General features: G+C 41.7%; 1 pseudogene; it reads left to right on the forward strand.

Annotated features, from left to right (window-relative positions):
• The window catches only part of LOC125528320 (glutathione S-transferase TCHQD-like), a 44,217-nt pseudogene that overhangs the window by 14,447 nt on the left and 10,548 nt on the right, over positions 1–19,222 (forward strand).

Raw genomic sequence — 19,222 nt, forward strand, 5'->3', positions numbered from 1 at the left:
ACTGTAAGGGAGGCCCCTATAGTATAATTGGTACAACAAACCCAAATTGCAAGTACCATGCCTTGAACCTGGGAGGGTGGGAAGGCATCAACCCCTTCCCACCACTAGGCTATACCTTAGTCTGCTCATTTTGTTACTTAGGCAATCCATGTTGAACGATATCTATAGGGTGTTCAGACTAAATATATTTTTAGCATCAATTAGCATCCACCATGTAAAATGATCTAAATCACATAAACTATTCCTACAAAGGTCACACATGGGCATAGGGAAATGAATAGATAACACATACTAGGAAGAAGCAACGATGGCTGTGAAATGACTTATCAACAGCTTTGCAAACTCTTAACTCCAATTCTACACTTGATCATAAAACGATATCTTTAACGTATTGTTTAGAGACACATTGAAAATACTAGGTTGCAGTGGCGGAGCATCAATGGGAAAAAATTGGGCCGTGGCCCCCCTTCCTAGATTTTTTTTGCCAAATAGGCTTGTATTTATGTTAATAACTCCGCTAATTCTCCGATCGTCTGAAAAATGAAAAATGAGGCCTAACCTGACCCCAGTGCAGCGATACCGCGCCGCACCAAGGCTTCCCCTGCCGGCACTTGAGGCCCTCTCCCCTCACCCCCTCCCCTCCCTCCGCCGTCGCCGGAGGCACCGTCGGGAAAACCCGCACGATGCGGCGGCGGGGGGGGGGGGGGGGGGGCTCCTGCTGGTTATTGCTGGGCGTGGCGGTGGTGCCCGTTCCCACTCCTTCTGTCGCATTGGTGCATGGTGGCGGTAGCCAGAGGCGCGACATCGGCATGGTGGGCTCGATCTAGTCCCGCATGGGCCTGGCTGGCACCGATCTCGCACCTTGTTGCTTCCTGTGCGTGGCATCGACGGCCTGCGGCTCGGACCGCATCACTTGGGCGCCAGGGCATCGGCCCCGGACATGGTGGCAGAGGCCTCCTCCTTCCTCCGGAGGTGGGCGTCGAGATATGGTTTATCTTGGGATATCATGTCTCGCAAAATAATCGGCCAGGCGGTGGCCCTAGTGGTCTTCGCGCAAAGTCACCGTTCTACATGCGGTCATTCCTCTTTGATCTGACCATCAGTGAGTTCCAGACTTCTCCTTCAAAGGAAAACAAGGACTGGCATATATGGCGCTCTTTGGAAACCTTGATTGGATAGGGGCCGGTGGTATGCACCCGCAACATCAGCATAACCAGCTTCACTAGGGTATCGCGAAGTTATGTTTTGTTGACACCTTGGGACATGTCTATACCAAGATTTCCAAGGATCAACGCATGCGGAGAATGTCATGGCGTGATTGGAGGACCTGGAAGTGGCGAAGGCGGGGTCTTGGATGCGATGAAGACTTTGCTTCACAGGCAGTTGTTCAGACTTGGCTTGTTGATATGTTCCTGTCCAGACCGGGTGGGAGTTCCTGTGAGTCTGGCGGTATGTGACTTGTATAGTAGCCTCCGCAAGTGGGGGCGGTAGCATTGGAGGACTTCTTTGTTGGTGGTGCTCCTTTGAGTACCAAATTGTGATTTCCAGGGTGAAAACTCAAGATCTGGCCTTTGTTGGTTGTGCCTGGTAGTGACCTTGTTGAAAGCATTGTTTTGGGAACGCAATATTTCTCTAATGTGAAAACCTACGATCTTTGATCGGACAACGACAACGCTTGTGCATTGTTTCCTTCCTGAAGGCGTGCTTTTGGAGAACCTTCTTTCAGTCCGGGTGATGTCTTTGGTGGTGGTTAGAGTGCTACTACTACGGGTGTTTGATCACCCTGGCATGGTCTCCTTTTCTCTTCTCCTCTTCTTTTGGTTGTGTGCATCCTGGATGTTTTTAGGCATCTTGTTGGTGTAAAGACCGGGTGTAATTGGTATTTACTTGATATTAATATATTTCTGTTTTTTTAATATCTCCCAGTCTCTGATCACAATATATTTTCATACACTCATCTGGCCCCTCCTAAAATATGCTTCACGCTCCGCCACTGCTAGGTGGTTCAGCATATTGCCTAGATGTCCCATGGTGAATCGATGTAGATAGTGAGTTCACACAAGGACGTGACCAGTATGCTTCCACCAAGGGGTTGTGGCTAATGATTCTTATTTTTCTATATCTCTCCTTCTATGTATCTGTGCACAACATACATTATTCGGATGCCAAATTACTTAAAGAACAGCGAGCCTGTATATTTTTTCCTCTAGTAACGACCTATACAAGCGTTCTAGTTTTGCTATTACATAATCTGTTAATCATGGGATGATTACATTATCATCTATCCTTTTTTGTGCGGTTGACATTATCATCTATTCTAGTGTAGCTAATATATGAAGTCCACTGCCACTGCCGCCTTCCGATGCTCCGTGCTGCCACCGCCGGATTTGGTTCTCATTTGCTTGGTCTCCTGTGATTTGTGGGTCAGATCTGTCTGCTTCTCCTATGGCAACTCGGACACCTTGAGTTGGGCTCTGTGGTAGTCACTCTGCTGGTCGTCGGTGTGGCACCCATCGAGTCTGGGTGAAAGGGTAATGTCCCTTTGTGACGGCGGAGATAGCTCAAGTGTTGCCCAAGTTTGGCCTATGGATGCAGCCGATGCTCTATGCTTGCTCAGTGTGATCCTCCTTCGGTGCACTTAGTTTGCTAGTCGATGTAGGCGTAGTGCTGGTTATCGGCATCGGCGCTTCTGCTGTTGCCTTTGTGTTGTTCTGCCTAGTGCCTTGTATCTTTCTTTCCGCTTGCTTTGCATCTCTGTTATATTGTGGTGCCCTTGTAATCCTGGTTGGTTGATGGTTTGTTAATTCAAAGTATGTCTAGGTTCGAGCTCTTCTCGGTCTCGATCGACGCCTTTTCTCTAAAAAAGATGAAGTCCATGTGTACCAATTGTAACTCAAATTTTCTTTTCCAACGTTCCGTATTTTTTCTATGTTCAATTTGTACAAGTTCATATTATTATTATTTTTAGATCATAACTTCTGCTTGCTAACTTTTTTGCTTCATATTATTCTTATTTTTTACCCATAACATTTGGTTCTACCGTTCTATATAAATGCACAGTTTAACAAAATGAGATATCAGCTTTCGGATGTTGGTAAGTAGAAGATCTCCCTGCATGTGCTATGACTTAAGAGTACATGACAATAGGACAAGGCCGAGTTATTGTGGGGCCCCATTGTCATTGGATGTAGATTGGTGCGCCATGCACTGCGAGTCTTCAATGCTTGCGCTTCTGAAGGTTCTCTATATAGAGTGACCTACAGTTTATTTATAGTCTGAAACACTTTGTCCAACACTTCAAGCTTTGTGTTTACTTATTTGAGAGTTTTGTAGGCACTAAGAGTAAGCCATGAAGAGGAAGAAGAGTGATCTTCAGAACGCTAGGAATGGGAATATGGGGGAAATCCAAACTTATTTGTTTTCACCTCTAGTGTGGAGGTACAAATATTATATTTGGTGTTTTCCCGGTGCCTCCCATTCCTATGGTTCTTGAGCACTCCTTCCTCTTCCCTTCTTGCGGAATATATTAATGCATACAACGTAAATATGAGTGCACATACTTAGATAATCTGATATCTAGAAGACTAGTCGACAAGAGGAAGAAAAGAGAGCCTGAGAGCAGTGGGAACCTGACACATGGAGGAAACTCTAAAAGGGAACGGTTGAAGTTGTAGCTGTCGTACCATGTTCACCACTAATGGGTAGGGCATTTAAGCAGGCTGATTCAACCTCCACTTCAGAGTCGTGAGGTGTAGATTTTGCACATGGAAATGACAACAGAAAAGTTGCTCCGTGAGAAATCACAATCTCCACACAGATTTAACCAAACAAATCAGATGATTACATAGATTTAATCGTTTAGGTGTTACTAGGTGAATATTTGTTACTGGACCTCTAAGACAAGATTTTTATCAAAACCTCAAACGGCTACTTTCCGTAGACACGATTCATGATTCAGAAATTAAATGCATAACCAAATGATATGGTAAAACATTACAGTATGACGATAAACTCAAACAGGATGACGAAACAAATATGAGCGCGCGAGGCAAAATGATATTTTATCATGAGTGGTGAATCTTGAACAAAAGGGGTATTGGCTTTTTTTAGTTTTTAAGAGCACCGCCACACCTGAGAGCCAGGGGTGTTGGCTTCAGTGGTTCACATTTGAAAAACTTATGAGCATAAACCAAAATAAAGGACTAAAGCACCTAAATAGTTGCATTAGTTGAGTGCTCAAGGGAGTTCATTTCATTCTCTCTGGAGAGGTCAACTACGTGCATTTATATCAGTTGAGTTGTCAAGCAAAACAATCAATTCAACTAAATGAATGGTGCTTGTCAATCTAGTGATCGCAAAATCATGTATAGAGTGGCCGCCTATTACTCCCTACTTCTATTGATCACTCCCCACTCTCCGCCGTTTGGATTTTACTAGGAAAAATCATGATCAAAGGAATACATCCAAGCGCGGACATAACACTTCACCTTAGATTAATACTATAGAATCTAACCAAATTGCTTGCAGTTCATACTTAGAGCACATACTTTGGGCCCTTTCTTCACAATATTCAGACATCATTGCCATCACAAATTCACATGAAAATACCGAGGGCCCTTTCTTCTAAGTTCTTCCTAAACATTGGCACTTTATTACTATGCTAAGCGGTGAATCCAGCTGGTGGATATTGAGTTTTTGCAATGGATGCAGAAAGTTCTTTTTTGTAATCTTAAGATGTTCACACTAACTCCCACCCCACTAAAGTAGGTACCATGCATTTGTTTCCAAGTTAATACATCGGGTGCTGATTTCTCGGATGGCTGAAGCCCCAGATTTATCTAGCATGTATGATGTCAGTCTCCGTGGTGCTTATGAGACCATAGACAGACTGAAGGATTCTGAGACTATGCAGCAAAGTGAGAAAGAGCCGAGCAATTCTCACTGGCTGATTCGATGTTCATTGACATTCTTGCGTGCATAACCCTTCTTGACCTACATGAGGAATACATCAGCTATAGAGCCAGGGTCCTGGATTAAAACACATTGGTGAAGCAGAGGCCAAACTACAAGGTTGTAATTGGGAACTACTTCAACCGGTGGAAGAAGTACCATACTCTCTTCAAGACCTCGTTCTTCCTTTGTGTCCGAACTTTGTTCCAAAAATACGGTGATTCAGTGTCACTACTAGGGAAAAGCTTATAGGTAGTAGTTTACTAGTAGCGCGGTATATTGACCCCACGCTACTACTAATTACTAGTTGGGAGCTATATTAATCGCGCTACTAGTAAATACTACTAGTAGCGCATGGTTTACAAAACACGCTACTAGTAAATATCCCTAACCATGCCCCACACACAAGCCGTAGTAGTAGCGCAGGTTGTACAACACGCGCTAGTCAGGCACCCTCCTGAGCTTGCCACCCTCCGATGCGTCCTCCCCTACTTCTGGATTCGACGCTCATGCCCACCAGCAGCCCTCCCACTGCTAGGGATTCGGGCGCGGCGGCGCCTCACACTCCGGTGAGTTCAATCCATCCTCCTTCCTCTTCCTATCTCTCTCCCTCCCCGTGTCTAATCTATGGTCAGGTCTTCTCTTCTAGATGTGTAGAGAAGAGGGAGATCCAGCACGCCTCCATGCCATGGACCCTTGACGAACGAAGGTCGAGGCGGCCAGCAGCACAAAACTGTTGGGAAACGTAGCATGCAATTTCAAAAAAAATCCTACGATCACGCAAGATCTATCTAGGAGATGCATAGCAACGAGCGGGGAGAGTGTGTCCACGTACCCTCATAGACCGAAAGCGGAAGCTTTAGTTTAACACGGTTGATGTAGTCAAACATCTTCTTGATTCAACCGATCAAGCACCGAACATACGGCACCTCTGAGTTCTGCACACGTTCAGCTTGATGACGTCCCTTGAACTCTTGATCCAGCAAAGTGTCGAGGGAGAGTTTTGTCAGCACGACGGCGTGGTGATGGTGATGGTGATGTGATCCGTGCAGGGCTTCACCTAAGCACTACGACAATATGACCGGAGGAGTAAACAGTGGAGGGGGCACCGCACACGACTAAGAAACAATTGATGTGCTTAGAGGTGCCCCCCCGCCCCCGTATATAAAGGAGGGAGAGGGAGGAGGCCGACCTAGGAGCGCCCCCAAGGGTGAGGAGTCCTACTAGGACTCCAAGTCCAATTCGGACCCCCCTTCCTTTTACCGGAGGGGGAAAGGGGGAAGGAGAGGGAGAGGGAGAAGGAAAGGGGGGCCGCACCCCTCCCCTTGTCAAATTCGGACTCCCCATGGGGGGCACCTCCTTGTGGGTTGCCCTGCCTCTCCCCTATGGCCCATATGGCCCATTACTTCCACCGGGGGGGGGGGGTTCTGATAACCCCTCGGTACTCCGATAAATTCCCAAAATAGTCTGGAACCATTCCATGTCCGAATACAATCGTCCAATATATCAATCTTTACCTCTCAACCATTTCGAGACTCCTCGTCATGTCCGTGATCTCATACGGGACTCCGAACAATATTCGGTCACCAAAACACATAACTCATAATACAAATCGTCATCGAACATTAAGCGTGCGGACCCTACTGGTTCGAGAACCATGTAGACATGACCGAGACACATTTCCGGTCAATAACCAAACAACGCAACCTAGATTCTCATATTGGTTCCTACATATTCTACGAAGATCTTTATCGGTCAAACCGCAATGACAACATACGTCATTCCCTTTGTCATCGGTATGTTACTTGCCCGAGATTCGATCGTCGGTATCTTCATACCTAGTTCAATCTCGTTACTGGCAAGTCTCTTTACTCGTTCTGTAATGCATCATCCCGTAACCAACTCATTAGTCACATTGCTTGCAACTATTGCTCGTTATGTACACGATACACCTTGGTAATGCACATCACTAATGAGTTAGTTGTTCCATGCTATTATATTATCTGTTTTGGATGTCAATGGGCTTTATTTTACACTTTTATATTATTTTTGGGACTAACCTACTAACCCAAGGCCCAGTGCAAATTGCTGTTTTTTTGCCTATTTCAGTGTTTCGCAGAAAAGGAATATCAAACGAAATGAAACCTTTGGGAGAGTTATTTTTGGAACAAACATGATCCAGAGGACTTGGAGTGGACGCCAAGAAATCAACGAGGAGGCCACGAGGCAGGGAGGCGCGCCTGCACCCCTGGGCGCACCCTCCCCCTCGTGGGCCCCTCGTGGCTCCACCGACCTACTTCTTCCTCCTATATATGTTCATATACCCCGAAAACATCCAGGAGCACCACGAAACCCTATTTCCACCACCGCAAACTTCTGTACCCAAGAGATCCCATCTTGGGGCCTTTTCTGGAGTTCCACCGGAGGGGGCATCAATCATGGAGGGCCTCTACATCAACTCCATGGCCCCTCTGATGATGTGTGGGTAGTTTACTTCAGACCTTCGGGTCCATAGCTATTAGCTAGATGACTTCTTCTCTCTCTTTGGATCTTAATACAATGTTCTCCTCGATCTTCTTGGAGATCTATTCAATGTAACTCTTTTTGCGGTGTGTTTGTCGAGATCCAATGAATTATGGGTTCATGATCAAGTTTATCTATGAACAATATTTGTTTCATCTCTGAAATCTTTTATGTATGATTGGTTTATCTTTGCAAGTCTCTTCGAATTATCAGTTTGGTTTGGCCTACTAGATTGATCTTTCTTGCAATGAGAGAAGTGCTTAGCTTTGGGTTCAATCTTGTGGTGTCCTTTCCCAATGACAGCAGGGGCAGCAAAGGCACATATTGTATTGTTGCCATCGAGGATAAAAATATGGGGTTTATATCATATTGCTTGAGTTTATCCCTCTACATCATGTCATCTTACCTAATGCGTTACTCTGTTCTTATGAACTTAATACTCTAGATGCATGCTGGATAGCGGTAGATGTGTGGAGTAATAGTAGTAGATGCTGGCAGGAGTTGGTCTACTTGTCACGGACGTGATGCCTATATACATGATCATGCCTAGATATTCTCATAATTATTCGCTTTTCTATCAATTGCTCGACAGTAATTTGTTCACCCACCGTAATACTTATGCTATCTCGAGAGAAGCCACTTGTGAAACCTATGGCCCCCGGGTCTATCTTTTATCATATAAGTTTCCAATCTATTTTATTTTGCAATCTTTACTTTCAATATTTATCATATAAATACCAAAAATATTATCTTATCATCTCTATCATATCTCACTCTCGTAAGTGACCGTGAAGGGATTGACAACCCCTTTATCACGTTGGTTGCGAGGTTCTTATTTGTTTGTGTAGGTACGAGGGACTTGCGTGTGGCCTCCTATTGGATTGATACCTTGGTTCTCAAAAACTAAGGGAAATACTTACGCTACTTTGCTGCATCACCCTTTTCTCTTCAAGGGAAAACCAACGCAGTGCTCAAGAGGTAGCAAGAAGGATTTCTGGTGCCGTTGCCGGGGAGTCTACGCACAAGTCAAGACATACCAAGTACCCATCATAAACTCTTATCCCTCACATTACATTATTTGCCATTTTCCTCTCATTTCCTCTCCCCCACTTCACCCTTGCCGTTTTATTCGCCCTTTTTTTCCGTCCCCCTTCTCTTTTCTAGTTCACCTCTTTTTGTTTACCTCTTGCTGCCTTCATGTCTGAAATTGGGGAGGTTATCGTTGATAAGGATAATAATATGGAAAATTTTGATGCTATCGATGATCGTCTTGAAAATCCTACTATTTTACATACTAAAAAGTTTCGGATTGGTAGCGGTAATATTATTGGGAAGGGAGTTATTCAAGATTTCTTTACTTGTGCTGGTGCTTTGCCCACCATGAGCGGGTCTATTCTTCATAAAACTAGTAGTCTCACGGATGCTATATCCTTGCTCATAGTTGAGCTTGAAAGACAATTTTTACATATGCATCCTTCCATACAAAGGATTTTCCTAGAATTTTCCAATATTGAGCATTCTTCTGTTAAGCGAGCAGCGACCATCTTTTTAGCTCATGAGTTCAGATTTATAATGAAAGAAGCCAATGAAATTTTTGCGCATTATAGGATGGATGCCGGCCGTCCTCCCATAGAAGCAATCTTTTTTTATCAAGAAGACATTATGCGTTTACGATCTTTAGATCATGTTGCTTTTAATGAAAACCTTAGAAAAAAGGTTCCTACTGATGTTCTTGTTAACAGGATCTCTGAACTTAATGATAATTTTGCTATCCAGAACAATGGGTTAAGTTTTTCCCTTGAACAAAGGCTCATGACTTTTTGCCAAAAGAATGCTTATAATGATGAATTGGTTGTGCAATATGAGGGGCCAAAGGAGGAACCAATACCTCCCGAGCTTGATCTTGGGGACTTTTGTCCCATTAAATTTAGCCCTTTTGATTACTTTTGCTTGCCACAAAGAAAGCTTGCTGCTGAACGTAGGGAGTGTGATATGAGTTTTCGCGATTTACCTTATCATTATCATGGCAATACCTAGATCTATCCTTGCCTTTATGCTGAGCTAGGGGCGTTAAACGATAGCGCTTGTTGGGAGGCAACCCGATTTTATTTTTGTTTCTTGATTTTTGATTATGTTTAGTAACAAATAATTCATCTAGCCTCTGTTTAGATGTGGTTTTATGCTTTTAATTAGTGTTTGTGCCAAGCAGAACCTTTGGGAAGACTTGGGGAAAGTCTTTGCGATCTTGCTGTAAAAAAACAGAAACTTTAGCGCTCACAAGATTTGCTGCCATTTTTACTGGAGAGTGCTATTTAGTTAATTATTTTTGCAGATTATTAATAGATAAATTCCTCACGTCCATCAATTTATTTTAGAATTTTTGGGGTTCCAGAAGTATTCGAAACTTACAGACTACTATAGACTGTTCTGTTTTTGACAGATTCTGTTTTTCGTGTGTTGTTTGCTTATTTTGATGAATCTATGGCTAGTATTTGAGTTTATGAACCATAGAAAAGTTGGAATACAGTAGGTTTAACACCAATATAAATAAATAATGAGTTCATTACAGTACCTTAAGTGGTGGTTTGTTTTCTTTTACTAACGGAGCTCAAGAGATTCTCTTTTAAGTTTTGTGTTGTGAAGTTTTCAAGTTTTGGGTAAAGATTTGATGGATTATGGAACAAGGAGTGGCAAGAGCCTAAGCTTGGGAATGCCCAAGGCACCCCAAGGTAAAATCCAAGGACAACCAAAAGCCTAAGCTTGGGGATGCCCCGGAAGGCATCCCCTCTTTCGTCTTCGTCCATCGGTAACTTTACTTGGAGCTATATTTTTATTCACCACATGATATGTGTTTTGCTTGGAGCGTCTTGTATGATTTGAGTCTTTGCTTTTTAGTTTACCACAATCATACTTTCTGTACACACCTTTTGGGAGAGCCACACATGAATCAGAATTTACTAGAATACTCTATGTGCTTCATTTATATCTTTTGAGCTAGATAATTTTGCTCTAGTGCTTTGCTTATATCTTTTAGAGCACGGCGGTGGTTTTATTTTATAGAAATTATTGATCTCTCATGCTTCACTTATATTATTTTGTGAGTCCTTTAAAACAGCATGGTAATTTGCTTTGGTTGTGAATTTAGTCCTAATATGATAGGCATCCAAGATCGGTATAATAAAAACTATCATAAAAAGTGCATTGAATACTATGAGAAGTTTGATACTTGATGATTGTTTTGAGATATGGAGATGGTGATATTAGAGTATGCTAATTGAGTAGTTGTGAATTTGAGAAATACTTGTTCTAAAGTTTGTGATTCCTGTAGCATGCACGTATGGTGAACCGTTATGTGATGAAGTCGGAGCATGATTTATTTATTGATTGTCTTCCTTATGAGTGGCCGTCGGGGACGAGCGATGGTCTTTTCCTACCAATCTATCACCCTAGGAGCATGCACGTAGTACTTTGTTTCGATGACTAATAAATTTTTGCAATAAGTATATGAGTTCTTTATGACTAATGTTGAGTCCATGGATTATACGCACTCTCACCCTTCCACCATTGCTAGCCTCTCTAGTACCGCGCAACTTTCGCCGGTACCATAAACCCACCATATACCTTCCTCAAAACAACCACCATACCTACCTATTATGGCATTTCCATAGCCATTCCGAGATATATTGCCATGCAACTTTCCACCGTTCCGTTTGTTATGACACGCTTCATCATTGTCATATTGCTTTGCATGATCATGTAGTTGACATCGTATTTGTGGCAAAGACACCATTCATAATTTTTCATACATGTCACTCTTGATTCATCGCAATCCCAGTACACCGCCGGAGGCATTCACATAGAGTCGTATTTTGTTCTAAGTATTGAGTTGTAATTCTTGAGTTGTAAGTAAATAAAGTGTGATGATCATCATTATTAGAGCATTGTCCCAAGTGAGGAAAGGATGATGGAGACTATGATTCCCCCACAAGTCGGGATGAGACTCCGGACAAAAAAAGAGGCCATAAAAAAGAGAAAAGAAGGCCCAAATAAAAAAAGAGGAGAGAAAAAGAGAGAAGGGACAATGCTACTATCCTTTTTCCACACTTGTGCTTCAAAGTAGCACCATGATCTTCATGATAGAGAGTCTCATATGTTATCACTTTCATATACTAGTGGGAATTTTACATTATAGAACTTGGCTTGTATATTCCAATGATGGGCTTCTTCAAATGCCCTAGGTCTTCGTGAGCGAGCAAGTTGGATGCACACCCACTTAATTTCTTTTTGAGCTTTCATACACTTATAGCTCTAGTGCATCCGTTGCATGGCAATCCCTACTCATTCACATTGATATCTATTGATGGGCATCTCCATAGCCCATTGATATGCCTAGTTGATGTGAGACTATCTTCTCCTTGTTGTCTTCTCCACAACCACCATTCTATTCCCCATATAATGCTATGTCCATGGCTCACGATCATGTATTGCGTGAAGATTGAAAAAGTTTGAGAACATCAAAAGTATGAAACAATTGCTTGGATTGTCATCGGGGTTGTGCATGATTTAAATACTTTGTGTGGTGAATATAGAGCATAGCCAGACTATATGATTGTAGGGATAACTTTCTTTGCCCATGTTATTTTGAGAAGACATAATTGCTTAGTTAGTATGCTTGAAGTATTATTATTTTTATGTCAATATTAAACTTTTGTCTTGAATCTTTCGGATCTGAATATTCATGCCACAATAAAGAGAATTACATTAAGAATTATGTTAGGTAGCCTTCCACATCAAAAATTCTATTTTTATCATTTACCTACTCGAGGACGAGTAGGAATTAAGCTTGGGGATGCTTGATACGTCTCCAACGTATCTATAATTTTTGATTGTCCCATGCTATTATATTATCTGTTTTGGATATTAATGGGCTTTATTTTACACTTTTATATTATTTTTGGGACTAACCTACTAACCCAAGGCCCAGTGCAAATTGTTGTTTTTTTGCCTATTTCAGTGTTTCGCAGAAAAGGAATATCAAACGGAATCCAAACGGAATGAAACCTTCGGGAGAGTTATTTTTGGAACAAACGTGATCCAGAGGACTTGGAGTGGATGTCAAGAAACGAACGAGGAGTCCACGAGGCAGGGGGCGCGACCTCCCCCCCTCATGGGCCCTGATAACCCACAAGTATAGGGGATCGCAACAGCTTTCGAGGGTAGAGTATTCAACCCAAATTTATTGATTCGACACAAGGGGAGCCAAAGAATATTCTCAAGTATTAGCAGCTGAGTTGTCAATGCAACCACACCTGGAAACTTAGTATCTGCAGCAAAGTGTTTAGTAGCAAAGTAATATGATAGTGATGGTAACGGTAACAAAGGAGTAATGAAAGCAAAGTAATGTTTTTGGTATTTTGTAGTGATTGTAACAATAGCAACGGGAAAGTAAATAAGCGTAAACCAGTATATTGAAAGCTCGTAGGCATCGGATCAATGATGGATAATTATGCCGGATGCGGTTCATCATGTAACAGTCATAACATAGGGTGACACGGAACTAGCTCCAATTCGTCAATGTAATGTAGCATGTATTCCGAATATAGTCATACGTGCTTATGGAAAAGAACTTGCATGGCATCTTTTGTCCTACCCTCCTGTGGCAGCGGGGTCCTAATGGAAACTAAGGGATATTAAGGCCTCCTTTTAATAGAGAACCGGAACAAAGCATTAGCACATAGTGAATACATGAACTCCTCAAACTACGGTCATCACTGGTAAGTATCCCGATTATTGTCACTTCGGGGTTAACGGATCATAACACATAATAGGTGACTATAGACTTGCAATATAGGATCTAGAACTCTCATATATTGATGAAAACATAATAGGTTCAGATCTGAAATCATGGCACTCGGGCCCTAGTGACAAGCATTAAGCATAGCAAAGTCATAGCAACATCAATCTCAGAACATAGTGGATATTAGGGATCAAACCCTAACAAAACTAACTTGATTACATGGTGAATCTCATCCAACCCATCACCGTCCAGCAAGCCTACGATGGAATTACTCACGCACGGCGGTGCGCATCATGAAATTGGTGACGGAGGATGGTTGATGATGACGACGGCGACGAATCCCCCTCTCCGGAGCCCTGAACGGACTCCAGATCAGCCCTCCCGAGAGGTTTTAGGGCTTGGCGGCGGCTCCATATCGTAAAACGCAATGATTTCTTTTTCTCTGATTTTTTTCTCCCCGAAAGCAGTTATATAGAGTTGGAGTTGGAGTCAGGGGGTCTCCAAGGGGCCCACGAGGTAGGGGCGCGCCCTAGGGGGGCGCCCCCACCCTCATGTGAAGGGTGTGGGCCCCCTGGTCTTCATCTTTGGCGAGGATTTTTTATTATTTATTGTAAGATATCTCATGGAGTTTCAGGTCATTCCGAGAAATTTTGTTTTCTGCACATAAAACAACATCATGGCAATTCTGCTGAAAACAGCATCAGTCCGAGTTAGTTCCATTCAAATCATACAAGTTAGAGTCCAAAACAAGGGCAAAAGTGTTTGGAAAAGTAGATACGACGGAGACGTATCAACTCCCCCAAGCTTAAACCCTTGCTTGTCCTCAAGAAATTCAGTTGACAAACTGAAAGAAATAAAGAAAAACTTTTACAAACTCTGTTTGCTCTTGTTGTTGTAAATATGTCAAGCTAGCATTCAATTTTTCAGCAAAGATTATAACTAACCACATTTGCAATAATTCTCAGGTCTCATGATTACCCATATCAATAGCATAATCAACTAGCAAGCCATAATAATAAATCTCGGATGACAACACTTTCTCAAAACAATCATAATATGATATAACAAGATGGTATCTCGCTAGCCCTTTCTGAGACCACAAAACATAAATGCAGAGCACATTTAAAGATCAAGGACTGACTAGACATTGTAATTCATGGTAAAAGAGATCCAATCATAGTCACGGCCAATATAAATTAACAGTAATGAATGCAAATGACAGCGGTGCTCTCCAACTGGTGCTTTTTAATAAGAGGGTGATGACTCAACATAAAAGTAAATAGATAGGCCCTTCGCAGAGGGAAGCAGGGATCTGTAGAGGTGCCAGAGCTCGGTTTTGAAATAGAGGTGAATAACATTTTGAGCGGTATACTTTCATTGTCAACATAACAACCAAGAGATGGCGATATCTTCCATGCTACACACATTATAAGCGGTTCCCAAACAGAATGGTAAAGTTTATACTCCCCCTCCACCAACAAACATCAATCCATGGCTTGCTCGAAACAACGAGTGCCTCCAACATACATCAGGTCCCAGGGGGAGTTTTGTTTGCAATTATTTTGATTTAGTTTGCATAAAGCATGGGACTGGGCATCCCGGTGACCAACCATTTATCTTGTGAGTGAGGAGCGGAGTCCACTCCTCTTGAGAATAACCTGCCTAACATGGAAGATACAGACAACCCTAGTTGATACATGAGCTATTAGAGCATACAAAACAGGATGATTATTTGAAGGTTTAGAGTTTGGCACATACAAATTTACTTGGAACGGCAGGTAGATACCGCATATAGGAAGGTATAGTGGACTCATGTTGAATAACTTGGGGTTTAAGGAGTTTGGATGCACAAGCAGTATTCCCGCTTAGTACAGGTGAAGGCTAGCAAAAGACTAGGAAGCGACCAACTAGAGAGCGACAACAGCCATGTAGATGCATTAAAATTAATAAACATTGGATGCAAGCATGAGTAGGATATAATCCACCATGAACATAAATATTGTGAAGGCTATGTTGATTTGTTTCAACTACATGCGTGAACATGTGCCAAGTCAAGTCACTTAAATCATTCAGAGGAGGATACCACCCTATCATACCACATCATAACCATTTTAATAGCATGTTGGCACGCAAGGTAAACCATTATAACTCATAGCTAATCAAGCATGGCACAAGCAACTATGATCTCTAATTGTCATTGCAAACATGTATTCATAACAGTTGAATCAAGAACGATGAACTCATCATATTTACAAAAACAAACGAGGTCGAGTTCGTACCAGCTTTTCTCATCTCAGTCAGTCTATCATATATCATCATAATTGTCTTCCACTTGCACGACCGAACGATGTGAATAATAATAAGAGTGCACGTGCATTGTACTAAGCTGGAATCTGCGAGCATTCAATAAACAGGAGAAGACAAAGCAATATGGGCTCTTGGTTAAATCAACAATAAAGCATATAAGAGCCACTTCAACAATTTAATCATGGTCTTCTCCTACTGACCCCCAAAAAAAGAAAAGAAACAAAACTATTTACATGGGAAAGCTCCCAACAAGCAAAAGAAGAACAGGAAATATTTTTGGGTTTTCTTTTTAATTACTACTACAAGCATGGAAAGTAAATTAATTAAAAGCTACAACTAATTTTTTTGGTTTTCTTAAGGTTTATTAAACACACAAGAAGAAAGAATAAAAGAAAATAAACTAGCATGGATGATACAATGAAAAAATATGAGCACCGACATCTAGCAATGAGTGTGTGTGAACATAAATGTAATGTTGGTGAGAAATATGTACTCCCCCAAGCTTAGGCTTTTGGCCTAAGTTGGTCTATGGCCACGGTTGGCCTGGCTGATATCCATAATAATAGTTGTTGGGGTCGTATTGTGATGCAGCGGCTATCACCTCCTGAGCTGCAGTATGGCGACGAGCGGCCTTCGCTCTCCTCTCGTACTCATCTGCCTCCTCTCTGGTGATAGTATATCCTCCTCTTGCCTGATAATCAAAGAAAGCAGGAGCAGGGAGAGTAATATGGACAGCACGGCATCTGTCAAAGATTAGTCGGTACTGGAGAGGTGATTCATTCCTCTCGACAAAATGGTGGGAAACCGTAGAATCAAAATCTAAATAAGCAGGAGGCAACTCCATGTCTCCTTCACGAACGTCTATCTCAAGAAATTTAGCTAAGCGGGTTGCATAAATTCCTCCAAAGAAATCTCCATTATATCTATTATGATGCAACCTACGAGCTACAATGGCTCCCATATGATAAGATTGGTCTCCTGACACAGCACTCCGGAGAATGCTAAGGTCAGGGACACACATGTGACATGCTTCATCCTTAGCATTTATGCACCTACCTATGAAGAGAGCAAAATAATGTATAGCAGGAAAGTGAATGCTCCCTATGGTAGCTTGTGTTATATCTCTAGATTCCCCTACAGTTATACTAGCAAGAAAGTTTCTAAATTCAGATTTAGGGGGATCCCTAACACTACTCCATTGTGGAAGTTTGCAAGCAAAAGTGAAATCCTCTAAGTCCATGGTATAAGATTTGTCATAAAGATCAAACATGACTGGAGGAGAATTACGCGAAGATGAATACTCAAACCTCCTCACAAAAGAGCTTGTGAGCTCATGATACTAGGGGCATTTGTCTGCCTCAAAGTCCTCAAGATCGACATTACGCAAATATGTGTTAAATTCTTCTTTAATTCCCGTTCGATCCATAAAATTTTCAGAAGGCCACTCACAAGGGCGCACTGGAGCGTCTCTTGGTGGCTCTTCGTCAGCATCACGCATTGCAAGCCTGGGTCCTTGCTTCTTTGAAGAACCACCTTGGAACATTTTCCTAAACATATTTCTTCCGATGAAAAATTCTGAAAAAAATAGTAACTTCAAAATAAAAGTAAACCAAACTCAATAATATTGATAGCAACTACTCCTACAAGTGCCTTGGGCCTATATCATGCATCAAAACTACTTTTGACCATATAAATTTGACATGCAAGCTCAAGAACAGGGTCACCTAAACAGCAAAATTTTGCAATGAATAAAGCACTAGAACAAAAACTAATTGGACCAATGGAGGAGTCACATACCAAGGAACAATATCCCCAAGCAGTTTTGTGAGAGGTGCTTTGAGCAAGGAGATCAAAAATGGTAGCAAAACGAGCTTGGACTCGGGTTTGAGCTGGTTTTTCGTGTTTGTGTGAGGAAGAAGAAGAGGATGGGTGCAGGAATAAGTGGAGGAGGGCCACCGTGGGCCCACGAGGCAGGGGGCGCGCCCTAGGGGGTGAGCGCGCCCTCCACCCTCGTGGCAAGGTGGTTGGCCCCCCTGGTGTGTTCTTTGTTCCATAAATCCTCAAATATTCTATAAAAAATCATATTTAATTTTCAGGGCATTTGGAGAACTTTTATTTTCGAGGTATTTTTATATTGCACGGATAATCAGATAACAGACAGAAAATTATTTATTTTTATTTTATTTCAAGTAAATAACAGAAAGTATAGAGAGGGTACAGAGGTTGTGCTTCTAGTTTCATCCATCTCATGCTCGTCAAAAGGAATCCACTAACAAGGTTGATCAAGTCTTGTTAACAAACTCATTCCGATTAACATGAAACTGGAGAAATTTCGAATAACACTAGGTTACCTCAACGGGGATATGCACATCCCCAATAATAAGTATATCATATTTCTTCTTGACAGTAGGAAGAGGAAATTCAAAACCTCCAAATATAATCGATGGAATTTTTCCGATAGAATTGATACTATGAACTTGAGGTTGTTTCCTCGGAAAGTGTACCGTATGCTCATTACCATTAACATGAAAAGTGACATTGCCTTTGTTGCAATCAATAACAGCCCCTGCAGTATTAAGAAAAGGTCTTCCAAGAATAATAGACATACTATCATCCTCAGGAATATCAAGAATAACAAAGTCCGTTAAAATAGTAACGTTTGCAACCACAACAGGCACGTCCTCACAAATACCGACAGGTATAGCAGTTGATTTATCAGCCATTTGCAAAGATATTTCAGTAGGTGTCAACTTATTCAAGTCAAGTCTACGATATAAAGAGAGAGGCATAACACTAACACTGGCTCCAAGATCACATAAAGCAGTTTTAACATAGTTTCTTTTAATGGAGCATGGTATAGTAGGTACTCCTGGATCTCCAAGTTTCTTTGGTATTCCACCCTTAAAAGTATAATTATCAAGCATGGTGGAAATTTCAGCTTCCGGTATCTTTCTTTTATTTGTAATAATATCTTTCATGTACTTAGCATAAGGATTTGTTTTGAGTATATCAGTTAATCGCACATGTAAAAAGATAGGTCTAATCATTTCAGAAAGCACTCAAAATCCTCATCATCCTTTTTCTTGGATGGTTTGGGAGGAAAAGGCATGGGTTTCTGAACCCAAGGTTCTCTTTCTTTACCATGTTTCCTAGCAACAAAATATTTCTTATCATAACATTGATTCTTTGATTGTGGGTTATCAAGATCAACAGCAGGTTCAATTTCTACATCATTATCATTACTAGGTTGAGCATCATTATGAACATCATCATTAGGTTCATGTTCATTGCCAGATTGAGCTTCAGCATTAGACATAGATATATCATTTGGATTATCAGGTGGTTCAGCAATAGGTTCACTAGAGGTTTGCACAACTCTATCATTTTTCTTTTTCTTCTTTTTAGAAGAACTAGGTGCATCAATTTTATTTCTCTGAGAATCTTGCTCAATTCTCTTAGGGTGGCCTTCAGGATACAAAGGTTCCTGAGTCATTCTACCAGTTCTAGTAGCCACTTTAACAGCATAATCATTTTTCCTACTATTCATCTCATTGAGCAATTCTTTTTGAGCTTTAAGTACTTGTTCTACTTGAGTGGTAACCATAGAAGCATGTTTGCTAAAAAGTTTAAGTTCATCTCTAATAT

Source organism: Triticum urartu, chromosome 2A (genome assembly GCF_056163025.1).
Source record: "Triticum urartu cultivar PI428250 chromosome 2A, HENAU_Tu73, whole genome shotgun sequence".
NCBI classification, from domain to species: Eukaryota; Viridiplantae; Streptophyta; class Magnoliopsida; order Poales; family Poaceae; genus Triticum; species Triticum urartu.